Here is a 25,000-nt window from a genome sequence, read left to right on the forward strand (position 1 = left end):
CCCTTAAACTTCTCTGTATATCAACTTTCTTATCTTTAAAATGGGAATAATAATAGTTCTAAAGAAGTCCTATTGAGAGGATTACAATTTGTTAGTAACATGAAGTGCTTAGAATTGTGCCATGACTGTAGTATGGATTCAGTAAATGTTAACTATCATTTATAGTAAGAGTAGTAGTAGTTACTGTTATCATTATTTTATGAAAGATCACATTTTGTATTTTCTTTATCATAAAAAGAGCATAACAACACTATGATCCTAACATTGAAATAATCAAATTGTACTAACAAAAAGTTCTTTTAAACGATCGATACTATTTCTTTGGGCCCTATGAGAAATAACTCGGTTGCTTGCATATGTGGTGACTCCTCTCCATATACATGCATATACAGAAAACATCAGCTGAATGTGGGAACCACCATCCCACATAAAATGATTACACATAACTCCAGAATCAGCAAGTATTTATTAGGTTCCTACTGTGCTTTGCCATAGAAGATACAAAGAAAGTATAAGATAGCCCTTGGCATTGAACTGCTTAGAGTTTCATAGGGGGAAATAAAAGGTATACATTTAGTGAGTAAATTAGAAAGCAAACAAGGCAAAGTTTAAACTAGTGCATGGTTTAGCAGTATATCTCAAATACCTACGTATCACAGGAATTTAGAGGGTGAAATGGGAAATGTGGTTAATTTGATGATGTTTCACAAATGAAGTAAATCTTATGGAAATAAAAATTTTGGATGATGGCAATGGATGAATTAATGTAACCAGGATTAATCTTGGTTCTTGGTTCTTTAACTGAACAAAATTAACATCTAAACACTAGAGAAATGGGAAGATTTACCTGTGCTTTTCCTGATGCTTCATGAAGGGATATTATTTCAGACCTCAAATATGCATTTTCTTCATGGTCCTTGTTGAAAGACAACTGTATATCCTACAGGAAAAAAAAAGAATTTCTCTTTTTCTACATGTAAGAGCTATTACATGTATCTCTATCAAAATACCTGTTCTGTATTGTGGCTAGTACCAATTCAAGTTCTAATATACATAGATAAGTGTCTTATAAAGGATTTTTAAAAATCTTGATATATCCAACTCCCAAACTTCTCTTAATTTATAAATTATTTATCAAAACTATTTATTAAAAATATTCTCATACTGGGACTCCAATTAGAAAGAATTTGCCTAAAAACAAACCTTGATATTTACCTGGTATCCTTATGTCAAAAAAATTCTACTGGGCTTCCCTGGTGGCGCAGTGGTTGAGGGTCCGCCTGCCGATGCAGGGGACGCGGGTTCGTGCCCCGGTCCGGGAAGATCCCACATGCCATGGAGCAGCTGGGCCCGTGAGCCATGGCTGCTGAGCCTGTGCGTCTGGAGCCTGTGCTCCGCGGCAGGAGAGGCCGCGACAGCGAGAGGCTCGCATACCGCAAAAAAAAAAAAAAAAAAAAAAAAAAAAAAATTCTACTAAGATGAAATATTTTTAATTTATGTTACATACACATTTCTTCCTATTAGTAGTATGAGCTTATTATTTCAAAGAAACACATGCAAGGATCTTTTAAAATTATAAGTAGGGGAAGAGATTTTCATCAAGGAATACCTGAGGGTGGAGCAGAAGAAAGCACCTTTGCTCTGTGAAAAAAAATGTTCTCTTTGAGAGGAGGGAAAGGTGATAGGGTTGTGAGTTTTGGGCTGGGTTTTACCTAATAGGTACTTAGTCAAACGGGGAAGAACAAAGTCTAAGTCCTCTTCCTTCAGAGAGAGAACCACTTTTCTAGCTTTCCAGAAGAAGCATCTCAAGAAAAGTTAACATCATATAACATCTACACCATGAGATTGATTTAGAAATGTCTTGATATAAAAGTAGTAACATTTATTCTATTTTTTATTTTTTATTGTGGTAAAATACACATAACAAAATTTATCATTTTAACCATTTTTAAGTCTTTTTAATGAAATGTCTTTTTTATTGAAGTATAGTTGACTTACAATATTGTGTTAGTTTCAGGTGTACAGCACAGTGACTCAGTTATATATAATAATGATACTATTAATATTATATACAAATATACATTATATTATTATATAATTACATATAACAATATGTATTCTTTTTCAGATTCTTTTCCCCTGTAGGGGAAAGGGGCGGGGAAGGATAAATTCGGAGGTTGGGATTAACATATACACACTACTATATATAAAATAGATAACCAGCAAGGGCCTACTGTATAGCACTATACTCATTTTAACTATTTCTAAGAGTACAGTTGACTTAAAACTATTTAAGTGTTAAATGTTAAATTCAGTGGAAGTAAGTACATACATTCATGTTGTTGATAAACCATCACCAAAAATAGTTAATATTTCTTACATTTCATTAAAAAAGCTTCACAGCAATTCATTTGCAATAGGTATAAAATGCAAATAAGTCTCATTAGTTTTGCCAACTCACCTTTTTTCAAACTACACTAACCTGCATGAAATGATTTATTTCCTAATACCCAGTTGACAACAGTTCTGGATATACACTCATTTACACTGAAACTTTTTTTCATAAAGATTTTAGGAGAATCAGAAGGACTGTAAACCAACATGAGTGAGGAAATACTATTTAGTGAAGAGATGAAAGAAAATCTCTGTACTCAAAACCTCAAAACCTACCTTATTTTCTTCAACCAACTTGGAAATGAGGTCATCTCTAGAAACTAAAAACAAAAAAAGTCCACATAACTATGATGATAATAACTTACAAGTACATTGAAATCACATGGTATTTTCCCTGAGAAACTTTGATTAAAAAATTGTTTTCATCTGTAGTTTGCAGAAATAAGGAGAACACAAGTATTTCTATCATATTTTTATAGACTGGAAATTAAATCCTGAAATTATCAAGAAACTAGTCCACAGTCACGTACAATGGTAAATGAGGTCACGTTTTACTCAATGCACAGATGATGATGAGTCTGAGGGATTTCAAGACAGAGAGGCACACAATCAAAAAGATCAAAAAGCCTTTTGTTAGATTACTCTGACAAAGGCTCAATAAAGACAGGGAGATCAGTTTAGTAGCTGTTGCAGTAACCCAAGTGTAAAACAATGAGAGCTGGCTCTGAGGTAATGATGCAGAAGGAAAAGACTTGTGAAAAGCAAGCAGGGAGAACTGTCAGGACTTGGTGACTGACCGGTGGTGTAAAGGCAATAGATGAGTCAAGGAAAATATCTAGTGTACAGACCTGGACAGTGGGGGTGGTTGGTGGATTCTAACAGGGAATTCAGGGCAAGGAGCAGGTTTGGGGGATATAATGAGTAAAAATGACTGCAACACTTAAGCTTTCATCATGTGTTTTGAGGTATCTGCAAAGCATCTAAATATAGATGATTAGTTGGCAGTAAGATACCATCTGGAGCTCAGGAGGATGATTTGGTGTAGGAAAAAAAACAGATTTGAAACCACTCAGAGTATGTATATACAGTGAAAATAAAACCAAAGGCAGAAATAGGAGAACAGTTTGGCACTGTATACTAGTAGCCAAGAGATATAAACTTTTCTGAGGTTAATGTTTGGCTTCATAGAAAATTCTTAAAGATCTATTAGTTTTGTTTCACTTTAAAATTCTAAAGCCAGAAAATTATAAAACATATAAAAACTCATTTTATTTACGATATACTCAGAAAAACTGTACTTCTTGAAAATGAGTCCAAGACTTATTTTAAGTAAATTCTAATTTAACATATGTGAAGGATCAAAAAGATAAACTACATGATCTATTTTGAAAATTCCACTAACCAAAGAAAGACTAAAAGAGGAATGTTTATCCTACTTTGGAGAACAATTTAATCACTTTAATTAATGTGTGTGTAATACACACACATATACACACACATATATACATATAATGTTTATTGCTAATAAATAAACAATTATTAATAAATAAGTACATTTTAAAATTCATTGAAGCAAATATCTAAAGACATTCCTTTTATTAATATAGTTAGAATAACTATTTGTACCTTAAAGTAATAAAATTGCATGCATGTAAAGCATTTATTATTCACTATGAAGCATATAGCTGGTATTCAGACAGGCTTCCTTTTTTATGTTAATTTGAATTACTGTTATTCTAATCTAAATGTTTTTAATGGTCTTTCATATATTCTTACAAAATTCAAAAAGCATTAATCCATTAAGAAAGTAACATTTTAAAAAATCACTTAATCAGAAGGACAACTAATATAATAGAAAGATCTGTGTTTAGTCCCAGCTATTCTATTTACTGTGGGTCATTCACTATAGATCTTTTCATCCTTTTGTAGAATGGGGTACATTTTCTTATCTTTCTCACTAGTTTGCTGTAAGGCTCAAATGGGATAATGTGGTAGTACAATAAAATGTAACATGTATTTTTGTAGGCATGCAGTCACAGGAAGACAGAAAATTATTTAGGGACATCATCAGTGAGAACTTCACAGAATAATTCATTACTCAACAACTATATGGAAAAAGAATACTTTCTGCTAAAAGCAGTAAGTAAAAGCATTGAATGGTTTTTTTAATGGTTTTTTATGGTTTCTTTTTTCTAATTTTCATTTCCCTTTTGGTATTCCCTGTCCTCATTACAGCCACAGAGCAGGCGGGCCACAGTGGCAAGAACATTGGGTTTGGAGTTAGAAGATCCAGGTTGAGGCCTCACTTCACCATTTATTTATTTTGTAACTTTAGGAATTACAGATAGTTTTGTGTATTACATAGGATAATGTATGTGAAAGCCCTGTGTAAACCATGAAGTGTTATTCATGCGTAAAGCACTGCACTGGAACTCTGTGTGATCTCTATAGTGAGATCTACCTGAAAACTGCTGTTACAATTATATATTAACAAACAGTAGTCTGATAAGGGCCGTTGGGTTGGAAGAAGCATGTCTCTGAGCAGCCTGGGATCAAGTCTAGACACTTCCATTTCCTAGCTCTGTCACCTTTTAGGACTATTTTTTAAAACAGATGTTTTTTCCTCCTCAAACGAGTAGTTAATCTAACCTCTCTCTATGGTACCTTACAACTATCCATTTCTACAAATACCAGTTGACCAAAATAGGTCGATAACCTGAAGAATGAAGAGTCTGACATGATAAATCGTTAGAATCAGTAGGATAGCAAGGATTAATGACCTCATTTCCTTATTAGCATTCTATTATCCAATATTCAATCTAGATTTATAGAACCCAAATGTTCCCAAGTCCACAGTTAAATAAACCTGAAAAACATCCACATAAGTTTACAATTAAGAGGGTCAAATTCTATTTTATTACCAACATTCTCTGTCTTTCTCAGTGCCACAGATAAAAAGGAAATCAGCAACTTTTTACATTCAGGTCTGTGGGAAATACCAGTAACACTGGCCACTTCGAGAATTTGGAGTCTTAAGAGTTTTCGCATGAAATCTCAAAAAACTAACAAAAGTGTAATTTCTAGCATCTGTTTTCATACCTAGATCAGACTTGAGCTGTGAGGTAGCGGTCTCCAACTCTCCTTTCTGTTGTCGCTCCTGTGCCAGTAGTTCTTGGGTGGTCTGAAAACAGCAACGCAGTTTTGCTGCAAAATTTGCACCTGAAATTGTATAAGAAAAACTCCTTTTCTGTAAGGTAAAGATTTCTACTAAGCTAACTTATAGCACAGGTGTAAGGCAGATTTTTCTGATCTTAATGTTCCTGGAGGAAGAAGCGGTGTTTATGTGTTACAGTTAAAAGATCTCAACAGAGTGCAGTGTCTTACAGCAGTGCTGTCCAGGAGAACTTTCTGTGCACTCTTCGACAGCACTCAAAATGTGGCCAGAGTGAGTGAGGAACTGAATCTTTAATTTTGTTTAATTTTAACAAATAAAATTAATTTTCATTTAAATAGCCACATGTGGCTAGTGCCTACTATATTGGCAGTATAAAGTATAGCAATAAAGGATCATTTGCAAATTCTTTAAGTAGAATCCTCTTTATTCTACTTAAGGACATTGTAGAAGGACAGCACTCATTAAAATAATAAAAATTATGTAATCTAATGATAGGTATTATGATTTGAAACTACTAATTGCCTCGGTATTTATAATTTAAAATATTCTAAATTACATATAGATATTTCAAATAACAACTTTGATGAAAGCAAAAATATTATGCTAAAATAAATAATGAGACTTGAAAACAGTAATGTAAACACATTCCTGATTATCTGACTTATTCCTTGCTTCAAATGTCAGCTCAGTTTAATCTTTCTTTTCTATGCACATCATATACAATACATATAGCATGAGACTAGGTCAGTGCCTTCCAAAATCAAGTCTTGTAACAGAGATTATATGGTGTAGAGGGAAGGATTCCCTCCCAGGAACTAAGAGTTCACTTCTGTAAAGCCTGAGACAAAATAACCTCTCTGTCCTTAGCTCCCTCATTCTTAAATTAAGAGCGCTGGACTAAATGACATCAGAGTCCTTTCTTATTTTGCACTAAAATTTTTAAAATTGTAGTAAGAATGTTAATAGAGGAATACTAAAGAAAAGAATTTAATAAATCTAGAGGAAATAAGCAAAACTATAGGTTTGTAGGTAAAACATTAGCTTTTACCTTTTGGTTTCACTTTCCCAACATAAACAAGGAGAGAATCTCTCTACCTGTTTCCGTTCCACCTCCACTGTTGATCCCATTTCTTGAATTTTGAGTAGCACGGCTGATCCAGATTTCTCAAGAGATTCCCTTAGGTGCTTCTCTTGAGACAGTTGTCTCCTTAGCTATAGAGCAACACTGCAGTTAGGCAAGACCGAGGGAACTTCATAGCAGTTTAACAAAGATCAAAGTCACCATGAAAAGTTTACCAGACACGCCATCTCACCCCCATTCTTTGTTCACTTATGACTACTCAGAAACATGCTTTTGTTTCTCCCTAATGGATAACCTTCTAGAAAATGCAGAGTCAAATTTGTAACCCTCATCTTCCTACTGTGTAAGTCTGTTTTCCACACTGTGGGTCAAGACGCATTAGTAAGTTGCAAGAAGCACTTGAAAAAGGGGGGAGAAAAGAATAGAAAGAAAATATCAGAGCACATAGCAAGTAGTAAGGAAGGGTAAGTACTGCTTCATTAAATGTTTGTGTATATGCATGTATGTATGGTGTTGCAGTGTAAAATATGTCTTACAATGTATTGCTGTCAAAAGAAGTTTGAAAAACACTAATATGTCTTAGTATACGTATTTTCTGTATTTCTCAATTTTCTAACTTTATTTTTTAACTCTTTATTTTCCTGTATTTTGATTTCTTCACCTATATACATATATATATATCTTTTTTATCCCATAGTATTATAAACATTCCTCTGAAAGCTGTTTCAATTATGTACTGGAATTTTTTTTTTCATGTATTGGAACTTAAAGATCAAAACAAATAATGAAGTAGTTGTTAAGCAGCAGACAAAAACAACACTCAAGAATTTGGGTACACTGATCTTATTTCTATCAATAAATGACTATAAAATGAGTCAGATAAAGATACAAAGAAGGTTAAGAGTCTCTTTTATCATGAAGTAAAGAAATCCTTTCTAATTTAAATGGGAACTGAAAAATGCTGTTCCTTTTATGAAGTGACGTTAAATTGAAAGAATTTCTTTTTTAATTTATTTACTTATTTATTTATTTTTGGCTGCGTTGGGTCTTCGTTGCTACACGTGGGCTTTTTTCTAGTTGCGGTGAGTGGGGGCTACTCTTCATTGCAGTGCACGGGTTTCTTGTTGTGGTGGCTTCTCTTGTTGTGGAGCATGGGCTCTAGGTGAGTGGGTTTCAGTAATTGTGGCATACGGGCTTAGTTGCTCTGCAGCATATGGAATCTTCTCGGACCAGGGCTCGAACTCATGACCCCTGCATTAGCAGGTGGATTCTTAACCACTGTGCCATGAGGGAAGTTCCAGAAATTCTATTTTTAAACCCCAGTAAACATGACGTAAGAGTACACTTTATAACCCTTCTCTACATTGTACATATGCACTTTATATGTGTTTTCTTGAAGGATGATATATTTAACAATTTAAGAAGTTTTTAAAAAGTGAAATGAGATGAAAAATATGTTGACATGAAATAGTTACAAGATAGCCCATTTTGGAAATATTCTATGATTTTCTTAACCATACACCTAATATTGAACATTTGGATATTTCCAGTGTTTTGCTATTCTAAATACTGTTCTGCTGAACATGCTTGTGAATAAATCTTTCACTGAATTTCTGATTATTTCCTTGGGATAAATCCTACAAAAGGAATCACTAGGTTAAAGGTATAAATTAGACTTTTGATACATTTTGTAATTCTCCTTCCAATTTTACCTTATCAGTAGTATTTGAATAAATCTCATCAGCACTACAGATTATCACTTTCTTAAATCTTTGCTAATAAATGAAAAACAACACCTTAATATTTTTGCATTTCTTTGGTTCCTAGTGAGATTAAACATTTTCTAATATGGTTATTAGTTCTTTATATATTTTCTGAACTGTTCTTATCCTTTGCCCTCTGTTTTTTTAAGTCAATTTAAGTTCTTTAAAAGGGAAGATTATTAACTGTCTAGTTTTGTTATGGTGTATTAGTTTTGCTTTTTTTATACATATATAAGATTTTAATTTTTATATGGTCAAACTTATCGAGCTTTTTATAATCCTGTTCCTTCTTTTCAAGCTTAGAAATTCCTTCCTTATCCAATAATCAGTTAAATATTAATATTAGAATCTTATTTAAGAATGAGCTATAGTTTTTGTTTTGGGCTATATTTTTCAGGTTTTATTTTAGTATCAGATTATAATCACTTTATAATTTAGAGTAGCATAATATACTTTTCTAAACTCTACATCAAATTATATAGTATAATTTGCTCAAGATATAATTTAAGTGCCTTATAAAGGGAATCTTTATTTGATAACAATACTACTAAGATATTCATCCTTAAAGCATTACGAAGGGCTATCAGTTAACCTATTTCATGTTCATCGGAACCAGATTTCATTCATATATATATATATTTCTTATCTCTTAGAAAGATATATACTGCATTTACTTTATCTTTGTATAGTCCTTTGTTATGGGCTGAACTGCATCCCTCTGAAATCCATATGTTGAAGCCCTAAACCCCAGTATCTCAAAATATGACTGTGTTTGGAGATAGGGCCTTTAAAGAGTTGTTTAAGTTATGAGGGCACTGGGGTGGGCCCTAATCCAACATGACTGTTGTCCTTATAAGAAGAGGAAATTTGTACACAAAGAGACACCAGGGATGTGTACACAGAGAAAAGACCATGTGAGGACACAGAAAAAAGGCAGCCATCTGCAAGCCAAGGAGAAAGGACTCAGGAAAAAACCAAACCTGCTGATGATATCTTGATCTTGAACTTTTCACCTAAAGAATGGTGAGACATAAATTTCTGTTGTTAAAGCCACCAGTCTGTGGTACTTTGTTATGGCAGCCCCAGCAGACTAATACATCCTTCCTGCCTCACATACCCTCAAAATGTCCCTATTTGACTAGCACAGTCCTTCTTCAGGTCCTTGACAATTTCCATGAAAATTCAACATTTTACTACAGCACCAAGAATTAAGACTTCCCCAATAAAAAAATAATGTTAAGTGGCAATCCAAAGGATAGTCTTTCCAACAAACGGTGCTGGAACAACTAGACATACACATACACAAACTCATGCAAAGAATCCTGATACAGACCTCACACCTTTCACAAAAAATAATTCAAAACCTAAATGTAAAATGCAAAGCTATAAAACTTCTAAAAGATAACATAGAGAAATCTAAGTGACCTTGGGTTTGGCAATGATATTTTATTAATAAATATAATACCAAAAGTACAATGCATGAAAAAAAATGGGTAAGTTGTACTTCATTAAAATTAAAAGCATCTGGGGCTTCCCTGGTGGTGCAGTGGTTGAGAGTCCGCCAGCCGATGCGGGGGACACAGGTTCATGCCCCAGTCCGGGAAGATCCCACGTGCCGTGGAGCGGCTGGGCCCGTGAGCCATGGCCGCTGAGCCTGTGCATCTGGAGCCTGTGCTCCACAATGGGAGAGGCCACAACAGTGAGAGGCCCACGTACCGCAAAAAAAAAAAATAAATAAATAAATTGAAAGCGTCTGCTCTGCAAAAGACACTGTTAAGAGAATGAAAAGACAAGCTAAAGATTGGGAGAAAATATTTGTAAAACACATACTGGATAAAGGATTCGTACCCAAAATATAAAAAGAACTCTAAAAACTCAACAATAAGGAAAAAAACTCAGCTGAAAAGTGGGCAAATGATCTAAGATACCTCACCAAAGAAGATAGACAGATGGCAAATAAGCATATGAAAAGATGCTCAATATCACGTCCATAGAAAACTGCAAATTAAAACAAGATACTGTATATACGCCTATAAATTTGGCAAAAATTCAAAACACTGACAACACAAAATGCTGGTGAGGATGTGGAACAACAGGAACTCTCATTCACTGCTGGTGGGAACACAACATGGCATAGCCACTGCAACAGGTTGGCAATTTCTTAGAAAGCTAAACATAAGCTTATCATATGATAAGTATGAATCGTACTAAGTATTTATCTAAAGGAGTTGAAAACTTATGTCCATATAAAAAACTGCATATGAATGTTTACAGCAGCTTTATTCATAACTGCCAAACTTGGAAGCAACTAAGATGTCCTTCAGTAGGTGAATGGATAAACTACGGTACATCCAGACAATGGATTATTGTTCACTGATAAAAAGAAATGAGCTATCAAACCATGAAAAGACATGGAGGATTAAATGCATATGCTAAGCGAAAGAAGCCAGTCCAAAAAGGCTACATGCTGTATGATTCCAACTAGAGAGACAGTGAAAAGATCAGTGGTTGCCAGGAGCTTGGGGAAAGACAGGGGTGGGGGAGAGAGGCGCGGGGTGATGTGTATGTAGAGCACAGGGCATTTTTAGGGCAGTGAAGCTATTCTGTATACTGTGATGACCAAAAAGTAAAACTTAATCTAAACTGTGAATTTAGTAATCATGTATCAAAACTGGTTCATCACAGACTAATACAGAATGTGAATAACAGAGGAAGCTCTGGGGGTGGGGAGAAAGGATATATGGGAACTCTGTTTCTGTACAGTTTTTCTAAAAACTTAAAATTGCTCTAAAAAGAATCTATTAAAATAGCCAAAATATTTTTTAAAGCATGAAACAATATACTCCAACTAACGATAAACAATCATGATTTTATCAGTAACTATTGGCAAAAAAAATACTCTACATGAGAGAATGTCCCAGATAGCTACACTTACCACCCTAAACACACTGAAATGCATAACTTTTAAAATAGTATATCTATTTCTGTTTTGTATAACAGAATATTTTAAATATAACTTGATCCTTTTGGTTTGGACTAATGTCAACTATTATTCTGTCAGGGAATACTGAGGTTTTTAGGCCACTGTCAAGGTGTATTGAATTGGTAATTCTTCTGACTCTTCCACTGCTTTCAGCTGCAAATTTTTAGTCCAAAAACTTTTAGCAGCCACCTACTCCATAATTCCAATCTGTTATCTACTTAAATTTAGACTGAAATGAAAGTTTTAAGGTAAAATTAGATGAGCAGACTTATTAAAAGCTTTTTATTTTAAACACAACTTTAGTGTAAAAGGTCTTTTTATGTCCACTTAACTCTAGTATATGGGCAACTGCATGAGTTTCACGGTAACTGTTTCCCTCCTGGCTCAGAGAGCATTTATTTTTTATTTCTGGTTTTGTGGCAGTACTGAGGTGAAAGGAAGTCTTAATGTCACATATGGGCAGGTATAACTTCATGTGGCATATTTTTAAAATCTTCCTAATAAACAGCCACATATTTTCTTCTTCAATGGTTTCTTTTCATTCTATCCACTACCTTGACTTCCCCCTCTGCAATTCCAACGCCCCCTTCACCTTCCAGCTTCCTTTTTATCTTACCTCCTGAATTTTAAGGTTCATTTTATGTTTTATGGCCTTCAGTTCCTCTTCAATACTGCATTCTTCTAAAACTAGAAGGAGAAAAGGTTCTAAATAATCTGAAATGAGAGGAAGAAACTGTCTATGGTATATCACAGTTCAAATCTAGACTTTTGGGGGGCAACCTATAAATGCTATTCTGAATACAGTTATAAACACTTCTTATTATGAGTCTAAAGTAATTATTACAATGAGATATTTAAAGTTATTTTATTACTTTCATTCATGACTTCTATCATTTTCCCTTTCAGATAATTAAAAAATGATTAGTCACATGTACCTCCTATGTAAAATTCAATAATCAGAGGAAAACCTGGTAATTGCTAGACATTTTTCTTACAGGGTATCGTCCTATTTTTTTAAGTACTCCATTTTTTCTAGCCTCAAATATTATCTATGCTTAGGAGTTGAGGATGAAAAACACAGCTTTCACTATTCATCCTCTTTTATATTATTATTAATGGCACTATAATCTAAGATGTAAAAACTGAAAGCTGTCCTTGCCTTCTTCTCTACCTTCAGCCCCTATCCAATACCACATTCTAACATATCTTTCCTCTCAAAATGCCACAACCATAGTTCAGACCTAATAAGGTCTATGTCTCAAATAAGCCAATGGATTCCTAATGGATTTTCCTATCTCCAATCTCTTCTCCTATAATTGATACTCTACACTACTGCTAGATTAGTTTTCTTGTTTTCAAATATGTCATTTTCTTATCAAAAATTTAATCACTCCCCATAGGATCAAGCCCAACTACTTAATTATTCTTGATTTTGAGATCCTCTATGACGTTATCCCTTGCCAATTTCCAACTTATTTTACACAAACAAATCCTCACTCCTGTCCAGCTAGTTTATGCATTGCCTCCTAACTGCACCCAAGGGAAAGATCTAGGTTCAAATCTGAGTTACAGGAAGAAAACAGGCAAGTGTGATCTCAGAGAGATGACTTCTCTCTGAGCCCCAGTACACTTATCATTAAAATAGAGACAGTAGGGCTTCCCTGGTGGCGCAGTGGTTGAAGTCTGCCTGCCGATGCAGGGGACACGGGTTCGTGCCCCGGTCCGGGAAGATCCCACATGCCGCGGAGCAGCTGGGCCCATGAGCCATGGCCACTGAGCCTGCGTGTCTGGAGCCTGTACTCCGCAACGGGAAAGGCCACAACAGTGAGAGGCCCATGTACCGCAAAAAAAAAAAAAAAAAGAGACAACAATATCCTACATCTTGAGGTTTTTCAGAGATTAAACAAAACATGTTTTAAACAAAATAACGTCTGTTACACTGCCTGGCCTGTGAAGGGAAAACAAAATAATTAGTTTTTTTCCCTAGTCTTATTTTTTGCTGCCTCTGTGTGAGGTCTTTTAAATGTCCTCACCTCACTGCTTTGCCTTCTAAAGGCTCATCTCAAGTCCCATGTCTTCCTTGAAGCCTAGCCTAATCTGTTCTAGACAGGACATGCGCACCTTCTCAAACCCACCTGAATACAGAACACTTAGTTGGCAATATTTGCTTATTGTCCTACACTGTCCTTTAATATTTCTTATACCCTTCTTTTCTCTCTTTTCTCCTGCTGTGCCTTGTTCTCCCAGCTAGCATACAAGCTCTTGTAGAGCACAGACTCCCTCATATCTCTGGATCTGCACAGTCACAGGTAGAGGGTAGGAATCTATAAATACTCAATTACCGACAGCACACAATGTTATATGCTATCAATGTAGATAAATTTCAGATGTCAAGAATCCTCACACCAACATCACCTATTTTTAAAAGTCAGCTTTATGGGTCTGTTGCCTCCTCCAGCTAACACATTAACAGTGAGTTTGTATTCCAGAACACTGGACTCAAACCTTTGTCTCTGAGGCAAGCTTCAGAGTCACAGTCAACCTTTGCACCTCATCTTGTGCCGTGTCTTCTTTCTCTTTTACATCTCTTAGTTGCTGGCACAAATTCATCACTTCCAGTTGCAATAGCTTCAGATGCTTGGAATGCTCCTCCTGTGTGGTATTCAGTCTTTCCTTCAGAAAATCTATCAAACAGGACAGGAGGGTCATCAAGCAGTTTAAAGAAGGTCAGGAAAGGAAAAGAATCATGAACTCATCAAGCACCCACACAGGACCAAATTTCTGATGACTCTCTTCTCTCTATACTTGTTTTCTGTGGGTTCAAATCTTTTTCAGTTTGCAGACGAAGATGTTCATCTTCAAGAACTAGATGAGGCTTTCCAGGTGGCACATTCAATTTACCAGAAACTCACAGTTCTTCCATAAAATATCTATTTTTCCTGAACAAATTATTTCATTCTGGATAGGGCTAATGATGTTCTGGCTCACAGGCTCTTCTAAATATTTTGGAGTTTCCAAGTGGCCTCTGGACAAAGATCCCAATATAACAATATTATAGGGTAATCCCAACCATCGAATCAATGTAACACTTCTACTGAGTATAAAAACTATAGTCTTTAGTTAACCAGTATCTGATAGCCCCTGCAAATTTAAACATAGAGAGCACTATTAGGTAAAGAGGATGAGACCAATGTGGGATGGGTAAAGACCACTGATTTTTTTTTTTTTGCAGTACGCGGGCCTCTCACTGTTGTGGACTCTCCCATTGTGGAGCACAGGCTCTGGACACGCAGGCTCAGTTGCCATGGCTCACGGGCCCAGCCACTCCGCAGCATGTGGGATCTTCTCAGACCGGGGCATGAACCTGTGTTCCCTGCATCGGCAGGTGGACTCTCAACCACTGCGCCAGCAGGGAAGCCAAAGACCACTGATTTTTTAATGGTTATTTTAATCAGAATTTTTTGTAAACTTATTTTGTATGTAAAAGCAAGTGATATATAAAACAGGTTAAATGCTAATTCTATAATGGTAAACTAAGAATTAAAGTTAGCATGGAGGCAGTATTTCACATCCTTTTTAGAAAAATTTTAAACAAGGTGATAATAAATATTCCCATTTTGTTCTAACATACTCAACACTGGTACAAATTTAATCTTTGCTGAAGAGTTATTTATTCTACGTGTGCTATAATACCAACTATACCAATTTTAGGTCTTCATAAGAGACATTCAGGAAATACATACATAATTTTAAAGAAAATCACACCAGTAAATTCAACATTGGCCACTTAAGCACCCAGATTCCTCAAGGCCTTTTGACAATCTAACTTTTAATGGCAATAACTTCTTCAGGAGCACAAAGGAAAAACACAGTTCTTCTTTTGAGTACTTCATTCTAAACTATGAATTTTTTTAAGACTTATAACCTTTCTTTTAATTTACAATAAATTTGGAGAAAGAAAATACAGACCATATTAATGGCATGAATCAAGTTGTAGATGTTCACCTTAACTAATATCAAAGTCTATTTTTATTTTAAAAAGGCCCCCAATTTTTTTTCTAATTATGTAAAAAATTACATTTGTTTTTAATCAAGTATTGAGGGAGAATAGGATATCAAAGTTTGTGCACCTAATTAACACACTTTAAAAATCTGTTTAGAATAGTGGTAGTAGCTCCATTACAGGAGGACAACTCTTTATCTTGCAAATATTTCCTAATTAGTATTCTAATGTTATTTCTCAATTCTTTTCTAAGTACCTATTTCACCTGCCAAACCACCCACACTGTGACTCCTTATTAGTAACCAGTGAGGCAAAATTTCTTCAACCTACAAAGATATTGTAACACAATTTTTTAAATTGTTACCTTTTTTCACCAAAGTCCAACATTATTAGGTCATCCCTCAGAGAACTGGTCTGTTCCTCAACTATTCTCATCCTTTGCTGAAGTACCGTGAATGTTTCAGAAGCTGTAGCATTGAAGCGGGCTGGAGAGAGGACTGGTCTGGACATTGTAGTTTCCATATGCACCTGAGATTAAAGTCACAATATTAGTGTAGTTGGTTCTATTATTGTTCAGAATAGCCACTGCCCCTTCCTGTGGAGGATTATACATCCCTGTCCTGTTGAGCTTGGAAATGGCCATATGTCCTGCCTTGGTCAATTAAATGTGGGTAGAAGCTTTAAGAGCCAACTTGTCATTCATCATCACTTTTCCCTTCTCCATGCGATGAGTAACATCCCAGATAGGGCCTGCTCCATGTGCCAAGATCCCAGAGTAAAGATTATATGAGCAGAGCCATGGCCCATCCTTGACATAGAGTGTGAGTGAGCAAGAAACTAATGTTGTTATAAGCCGCAGATTGTTAGGTAGTTTGTTACTGCAGCACAGTCTAGTCTAACCTGTCTGTTACTATTAGACATACACTAGGACCTATGACTTGGCTGAAGGAGTTATTACCTCTTTTCATTGCCAGCCACTTTCATTTTAACATATTCCCATCCAACCTTTCTGAAAACAAAACAAAACAACACTCTACAGTACTTGGATCTCCGAGCAGTTGTCATAAAATAGGTTTACCAACTACCTTGAAGCAGTGACTTTTAAAAAGAACTTGCAAACATAACTTCGTAGCAAAGACTCTTTTACACTTACTGACATCAAATTTCCAGACTCCTCCCACAAGACCACATGAGAGTAAATGGGAGCAGTGAGACTACTCTTTCAGGTATTAGTGACAGAAGCAGAATCAGCTTATAAGAAGTCCCAACATTTAAACCAATCATGTGCTCAAAGTTCAATGACAAGATCATTGGTAGAAACTTTAAGGACATTTTCCTGCAACTCTATCCTGTACAGACAGTTCTATACTAATCAAACCATAAACCTTAAGCATCACTAGCAATAGTGTATCTGTGGGAATGTGTTCACAAAGGCCCCACCTGGGATAGTCGTAATACAACTTTCTCTCCCACTTGCTGTGTGATTAGATGCCTCCCCGAGGTATCTCAGGCAATGGAAGTGGGGACTCCCTTAGGTTCAAGTCACTGAAGGTGGTCCCCAGGACCCAGGGAAGGAGTTAAGGAAGTCTTAAAACTGGTGGCAGGATTTAAGGGGGCACCAGCGGAAAGGCTGAGCTTCTTGCCAATGTAACACTGTTACAGCCACTGAGGACAGCTCTCTAACCACCTTCTGTCTTTCCCCCACTGGTCCCAGAGAACGGCCTGTTTCTCTCTTTTTACTTAAAACAAAACAAAACAAACCCCAAACAAACAAACAAATACTTTACTGAGGAATAGTTGACAAATATAATTATATACATTTAAAGTGTACAACATGATGATTTTATAAACATATACCTTGCAGAATGGTTACCAAGATCAAAATAATTAACACATCCACATAATTAACAACCTCACATAGTTAACGTAAGTAACTTTTTTTCTTTGTGGTAAGAATACTTAAAGATCTACTCTCAGCAACTTTCAAGTATACAATACCATATTATTAACTATAGTCACCATGTTATACATTTGATCCTCAGAATGTTTTATTTGAAAAGGCAACCTGCAGAATGGGAGAAAATATTCGCAAACCGTATATCTGATAAAGGGTTAATATCCAAAATATATAAAGAACTCATACAACTCAGTAGCAAAGGAAGAAATAATCCAATTAAAAAATGGGCAGAGGGCCTAAATAGACATTTTTCTAAAGAAAATATATAGGTGGCCAACAGGTACATGAAACGATGCTCAACATCACCAGTCATCAGGGAAATGCAAATCGAAATCACAAGATAGTAGCTCACACCTGTTAGAATGGCTAGTTTTAAAAAGACAGATAACAAACGTTGGCAAGGATGTGGAGGAAAGGGAACCTTATGTACTGTTGGTGGGAATGTAAACTGGTACAGCCATAATGGAAAACAGTATGGAGGTTCCTCAAAAAATTAAAACTTGAACTACCATATGATCCAGCAACCCCACTCCTGGGTATATATCTGAAGGAACTAAAATCAATATCTTGAGATATCTGCATATCCATGTCCACTGCACCATTATTCACAATAGCCAAGAGATGGAAACAACCTAAACGTCCTTCAGTGGATGAACAGATAAAGATGTGAGATATATATATATATATATATATATATATATATATTTGGAATGTTATTCAGACACATGAGAGGAAATCCTGCCATTTGCAGGATGAATCTGGAGGGCATTATGCTAAGTGAAATAAGCTGGACAGAGAAAAAACAGTGTGTGGTTATCACTTATATATGGACTCTAAAAACCAAACAAACAAAAAAAGCTGATTTCATAGAAACAGAGAATAGAATGGTGGTTGCCAGGAGCTGGAAGATAGGGGAAATGGAATGATGTAGGTCAAAGGGTACAAATTTTCTTTTTATTCTTATTTTATGCTCCTGACCAAGATTTCTCTCCTTTGTGCTCCTCTATAAAACAGAATGCATTTCCGACACACATAACCTTTTGGAATTCTTTAGATTTTCTGTTAACAATCAGCTTAAGGACAGGAGGTAAAGAAGTTCTCTTCTGTTAACTGCTTTTCATGCTTTCAATTCATTCTTGAAGGGAATGACAAAAGTAGACACAGATATTAATAGAGTCTCCGGATACACAAAGATGTGAAGCAAGGTTCATCTACATTTCTGAAAAAAGCCAGGTTTGGAGTTTCCTGCTCAGGTTACCACATGGGCCAGGACAGTGTGCCTCAGGTAACAGAAAGAAGAGCCTCGAAGACAAACCTTAGGACTGGTTCTACTGCCATGAAACCAGGGCTAGGGTTGGGGGAACCACCAATAGTGTGGGGTGGGAAGAAAAGAGAGAGGTAACAGTGAAGAAACACCAGATGGGTTTACCCTCCATTCCATTTTCGGTCACCTGCTGTCTGGCTACTGCCAACATAGAAATAAACCAGGCCTGGGGTGGGGAGAAAAAGTACGGAAAGGGTGTTTAATGGGGTTTGTGACAGGCAGTTGGCTCCTTTGTCCTACCTCCAAAAGAAGTTGAAAAGTTCATGTCTCCACCCTCCCTTACAGCTGGAACATCCATGTCACATATCCTGGCCAGTGAGACTTTAGGCAGAAGTTTGCAAGAAGCTTCTGGGAAGACTTTTTTTTTCTGATAAAAAGAACAGAAATGATGGCACCTGTCTTTCCTTCCCCTGTATGATGCCCAGAGCTCTGAGGGCTCTCTTTAAGTCAGCCATACTGTACCTCACTGTTAAATGTAAACAAAGAGTCGGGGATCACCAGCATCTGAGAAACAAGGAAAAGGCCAGAGAAGCTCAGATTAACCTGACTTTTTGAAATAAAACTAGTAACCTCCAAACTTTGCTTATGTGAGAAATATAAACTTTTGTTTAGTCACACATTCCTGTTGCTTGCAACAAAAGCAGTCCTGGAATACATAGTAGTCCCAGATAATAGTTGGTAGAGAAATAGGAAGAAGGAGGAGGTAAAGAAAATGACAAGCGGTGCCGGAGGTGGGAGGGGAGGGCAATTTCTGTGGCAACTTGTTAGGCCCAGGGAGCTGGTTATAATATAAAGGACTGTCTAATTAATTTATGTCAGAAGTCACATACATAATACTAACACAAATATAAAAGTTCATTTTTTGGAAAAATACAGAAAATGGAGTACAAGTTTCCCACATATTTTTAATAAGATGCAGATTCCCACCTAAACTTTTTTCGTGTAATTGTCAAAATGTCATAATTTTGCTGTTATTTCCCCAAGGTACCCAAAATAGATAAAAGGCTTACATAACCTTACAAGGTATGTGTGCACATTCAGCCATAAAAACAAGATGGAAAACAACACAAATTAAATGGCTTCATTTTCTCAGAAAAGAGAAAGTAACTCTATATATGTTTAGGTAAGAATTTGATTGGCATCATCACTCACACCCACCTGAACCTGGTCTATACTGGAGTGTCTCGGGCTTCTGGAGAGAAAAAATACTCTCAAACAAAAAGGAAGAAGAAACTTGGCCCCCAGCCTCTGAGGGAGAGGAGGTTTATAGAAAATTCATCCTAAGGAGGGAGAGATCGAGGTGCCTGGGGCACTGACTGACGGTGGGCAGAGGATAAAGCTTTTGAGTGAAATACATGGTGTTGTCCTTGAAATATCCTCTTAGTCAATCAGTGAGGTTCAGGTCATCAAAGAAGTGGATTCAAAAACGAAACAAGACAATCTACCCTTTGAGGATTTATTACAAACAGGTCTCAGGGTGAGTTGAAAATTCTTCCCTTCCCCCTCTCCACATGGGGAGAAAAACAATGTCAAGGTCAGGAGAGCCCTCAGAAACAAAAATGGAAGCAATGGTGGCCCAGTAGCAAGAGCAGGACAGCCTTAATATCCACCAGGAAGTCCCTGGGTACCTGCGAGCCTGTTAAAGGAAGAGTAAAGTAAGAACTTGGGATCCAGTGAATCCGTTGAGTTGAGGTTTAGAGTCAGGAGAGATTCTCATTTTCGTTGCAGTTGCTCATACCCCTGCCTGTCCTCCCTCATCCGGCAGGTCCAAGCAAGGGTAACAGAAACACCATGCCTCCACACACAATCCGCAGGCCACCTGGAGGTCAGTGGCCGTAACTCTATGACTTCCATGCTCAGTAAACTTATAACTCTATATGTTATTAAGAAGTTACAGACTTTCAACTCTATCTATAACTTATGGGGATAGAAGCCATAACTCTTCTTACAAGAAGAGAACTTAGCTCTAATTGCTAATATTCCAGCAAAGAGACTATAGCTTGAACATATCTGTGCTTTGCTGTTTTTGAAAGAGAGTAAATATCATTGAATGCAGCCTTGAACCTAAGCCCTGATGCTTGATAGCAATGATAATAAAAATAGGAAGATACAAGCTTTTATTTTTAAAAAAGTGAATTCACAATTACTTTCCTAAATATATCATTATCAAATTAATACAGTGCTGTCTCTATGTTTAGGGAAAGTATTTCCAGAGAGCTCAGGTTACCTCACTGAAAGCATGGCATGAATAAGACAAATGTCATAAGTAATATACTAGTAAAAGCCAGGTGGCTTTGAAAAGGCAACACTTGCTTCTGTAGGCACAGGCTCCATTCTTATATCTGACAATAGCTACAACTAGATGCTGTTGGTTCCAAAGTAACAGGCCAGGAACTCAGTGTTGCTTACCATAATCACTGGAAAATAATTTGGTCAGAAATATTTTCTTCATTCACTCATATGTCCAATAAACGTTTCCTGAATGCCTACCATGAGCCAGAAACTGTTTTGACACCAGGGAATACAGCAATGATCGAAAGAGACTAACTCCCTGCCCTCCTGGAGCTTATATTCCAGTTGAAGAAATAAGTAAAATATATAGTTTGTTCACTGGTGATAAGTACAATGGAGAAAAAGTAGGAAAGAGGATGGGAGGGAGGCTGTGGTGCAGGCTTCCATTTTAAACAGAGAGGTCAAAGGAAACCTCCCTGAGATGATATTTAAGCAAAGACCTGGGAAGGAGGTACAGGAGTGACATCTGGATGGGACAGAAAGGTCCAGAAAGAGTGAACAGAGAGTGCAAGTCAGAAGGCCTGATGGGTCCACAAACAGTAAGGAGGTCAGTTTGACTGGGAAGCACAAAGTGAAGGAGAGAATAGTGGGAGGTAAGGTCAGAGAGTAATAACAGGACAGGTTACATAGAGCCTTAAAGGCTATTGTAAAGGTCTGCCTTTACTTTCAGAGCTATTGGAGGGTTTAGAGTGGAGAAGTGTTGTGATCTACCTTAACTTTTAACTGGATCAGCCTGCCTAGATGGTAGCCAGGCAGAGATGGTAGAAAGACAACAGCAAAGTAGGAAGATCAGTTGTAAAGCTACTACGATAACCCAAGGGAGATGCCGCTGGCTAGGACCAGGGTGCTAGCAATGGAACGGTAAGAAGTGGTCAGAGTCCAGACATATTTTAAAGATGGGTTTGGTTGATAGATTAGATGAGAAAGGATGCATTGGAAGGATGCATTGGATGCCATTAACTGAGACAATGAAAGCCTTTAGGAAGAACAAGTTTCAGGAGGAAAGATCAAGAGTTGTTTTGGAAATGTTAAATTTAAAACACGAAAGATGCCCAATACCTGACTGAACGTGTAGATTTGGAGTCAGGAGAGAAAGGTGGACCTTTCTCTCCTGACTCCAAATAAGGGATATAAATTCTGAAGTTGTCAATATATACATGGCTTTTAAAGCCACGGAGACTGGATAACAGAGAACAGAAAAGATTCAAGGACCCAGTCCTGGGCGCTCCAAGATCAGTGTGGCGCATTCAAGCCAGACTAACCCGAGCTTCACCTCAGTAAGGTCAGATTCTTAATCATTTTCTATCTTCAGAGCCCAGACAGTACATGGGACATTGTGGGTGGCAAAGAGCGGTATAGTTCAACAAAAACTTAACTTTGTTCCAGCCTAATTGGGGAGCTGGGGAAACAGCAATGAACGAATGTAAATTCCTGACACCTGCATTCTAACGAGTGGGCCAGGGAAGATAACCGGTGGCAAAACCATAATTAACGAAATTGCTTTCCCAGGAACCTATAACGCCAACCTAACATATAAATAAAGAAAAGTCGGACTGGGGCTTATGCGCGGCCCTCTCTGGTGGCTATCCTTCCCCTGCTGGAGCCAGATCAATGCAAACCTCGCTCCTAAACGGTTTTCATCGGCATCCAGCGCAGAAGCGCCATTAATCAGGGTCCTGAGGTCCAGAGGGCAAGAGTAAACTCCGCCAGCTAGGGGAGAGGGCGGCAGGGAGAGATGACTGGGACCTTATCTGAACTGCCGACCCGCCCCCGCGGACTCCGGACCTCCCAGGGCGCCGCAGCCTCACCCCACAGTCCATCTGTCCGCCTGTGGCTCTGTCCTGCAGCAGGTGGGCTGGTTTCTAGGGAACTAAGACAGCGCTTAAACCTACCCGCTCTCCCGCGCGGTAGCTCCCGTACGCAGGCGCACCCGTGGCAGGGCATGCCGGGAATCACAGTTTTCCCGGCCCTGGAGGGCCCTCCGCCCCGGGCGGGACCCAGGCCGGTACCCGGGGGCGCGCACGGAGCGCACAGCCCCGTGACCCGGATGACTACAGATCTTCGTTGTGCTCGCGAGCGGGGCATGCCGGGATAGGTAGTTTCAGCCCACTCACGTCCCTGAGGTCCTGCGGCGTCCGCTTTGCGGAATTACCCGTCCCATGCTGGTGAGCGTGCGGAGTTTGGGTCATTTGACACATACCCTGCATCCGGTCAGAGTCCAAGAGAAGAAAATGTTTTGAGTTTTAGAAGGATGAAAGTATCAAGTAACTTATGAACGACAGGAAAATAAGATTTTGTTAATGAGCATAAAAAATGGTAAAAATACCGAGCTCAAACATTCTCATTGAAGAAAAAAACAAGCCCCTCTTCATCCTCATTCATCATGGCCAGACCGAGAGTAAAACACATGTCTGCTCCCTGGTTTTTTGTCTCTTCAGCATAATTTATTTCTTGCTTTGTCTACAGGTGAGTAGGTATTTCTGTTTGACTGTAAGTAGCTGCGAAATGAGAGAGAGCACCGAGAATAAAACTGTCGTTTCTGAGTTTTGCTGTAAGACTGGGAATTCACACTTACCGGGAAGTCTTCTACAGTGAAAAGGCAACACGGCTTTGCTTTAGGTAGCTGGACAGAACACCTTTTACCAGCACCAGGGCAATTAATGTATTCTTCTCGTCTCTCTGGGGTTGCAGCTGAGAATAACTTTAGCCCTCAAGTGAATGCAGTCAGATCCGAGATGAGTCCTCCTTTGCTTAACGAGTGGCTGGCTGAATTGATCTGGCAATTCTTATTCTGATAGATGAGACTCACGTGAGATGGAGAGAATGTCCAAACCACAGCTGTAAGGCATATTCATCAAACTGTAGGGCCATTCGGTGAAGGAGAAAAGAGCACAGCAAACGTTATTCAGGTGAAGGGGCCAAATAAAGCTTTTAATATGAAAAGTGGGAGAGTATTTTAGAGCGTCAATGCAAAGAGCCAATTACGCGTAAGTTTTCTCTTGCAGTAACCTCTGATTTATGGATGAAGATGGGGGATATGTGTATGCACCTGGTAGATAATCTGCACACTTCAGTGTAATGAGAGTTTTCACCTTCTCCTTGACTCTCCATATTAAACAGCAGTCAGGGAGCCAAATTGATTAAATTTAGTGTTTTTAATTTATTTTCCTCTGTCTACCATTTGGTAAACCACATTAGAACTTAAGTCAGGCAATTACAGAGTTAAAGAATCTGAAGTCGTCAATAAACTAATTCATCTGTTAGAGAAGGGGTTTCTGGACACCTGAGAATTTACTATATTAAAAGTCTGGGGTTTTTTTGTGTGTGTGTGGTACGCGGGCCTCTCACTGTTGTGGTCTCTCCCGTTGCGGAGCACAGGCTCCAAACGTGCAGGCTCAGCGGCCATGGCTCACGGGCCCAGCCGCTCCGTGGCACGTGGGATCCTCCTGGACCGGGGCACGAACCCATGTCCCCTGCGTCGGCAGGTGGACCCTCAACCACTGCGCCACCAGGGAAGCCCTAAAAGTTTGTTTTTATTCTAAGTGCCTGAACATATTGATTTTTTTTCTGATTTCCCTCTTGATTTTCAATTGATAAATAGTTTCACACTTGTTGACCCCACTCAAAAACAAGGTATTTTCAGCCATGGAAATCCTAGGGATTCCATGAGGACCATCCTCTCTCATGACTACTATGATAGCCTTCTAACTGGTTTTCTGATCACTCTTCCCAAAGCATCCTTCATATAGCTACTAAAATGATCTTTTGAGAAAGTAAATCTGACTATCTTATTCCTTTGCTTAAAAACATTTAATAGTTCCCCACTTAAACTTTTAGTTTCCCATTGAACAGTATGAAGCCCAAATTTCTAATGGCTTCAGCCTAATCCACCAGCCTCATCTGCATCTGGCCCCCCACGGGAACCTTGAATTCAAGCCTACAGGCATGTCTTTGTGCTTGCAGGCTCTGTGCCCTCCGCCAGGCATGCCCTGCCTCTTATCAGTGTGGTGAATTCAATGGAAATGTAA

General features: G+C 37.8%; 1 pseudogene across 1 annotated transcript in view; it reads right to left on the reverse strand.

The window, feature by feature from the left end:
* Positions 1 to 23,057, reverse strand: part of LOC307068771 (coiled-coil domain-containing protein 150-like) — a 98,374-nt pseudogene extending 75,317 nt beyond the window's left edge. Inside the window, exons 1-9 of the transcript in view lie at positions 22,781 to 23,057; positions 15,764 to 15,917; positions 14,202 to 14,421; positions 13,902 to 14,080; positions 12,013 to 12,077; positions 6,665 to 6,781; positions 5,494 to 5,613; positions 2,671 to 2,714; positions 848 to 940 (exon numbers count right to left, since the gene is read on the reverse strand). The product of the transcript in view is annotated as a coiled-coil domain-containing protein 150-like (transcript). The remainder of the gene's footprint in view (positions 1 to 847; positions 941 to 2,670; positions 2,715 to 5,493; positions 5,614 to 6,664; positions 6,782 to 12,012; positions 12,078 to 13,901; positions 14,081 to 14,201; positions 14,422 to 15,763; positions 15,918 to 22,780) is intronic.
* Between the last annotated feature and the right edge of the window lie 1,943 nt (positions 23,058 to 25,000).

The sequence above is a fragment of the Hyperoodon ampullatus genome (genome assembly GCF_949752795.1).
Source record: "Hyperoodon ampullatus genome assembly, chromosome: 20".
Classification (NCBI taxonomy): domain Eukaryota; kingdom Metazoa; phylum Chordata; class Mammalia; order Artiodactyla; family Ziphiidae; genus Hyperoodon; species Hyperoodon ampullatus.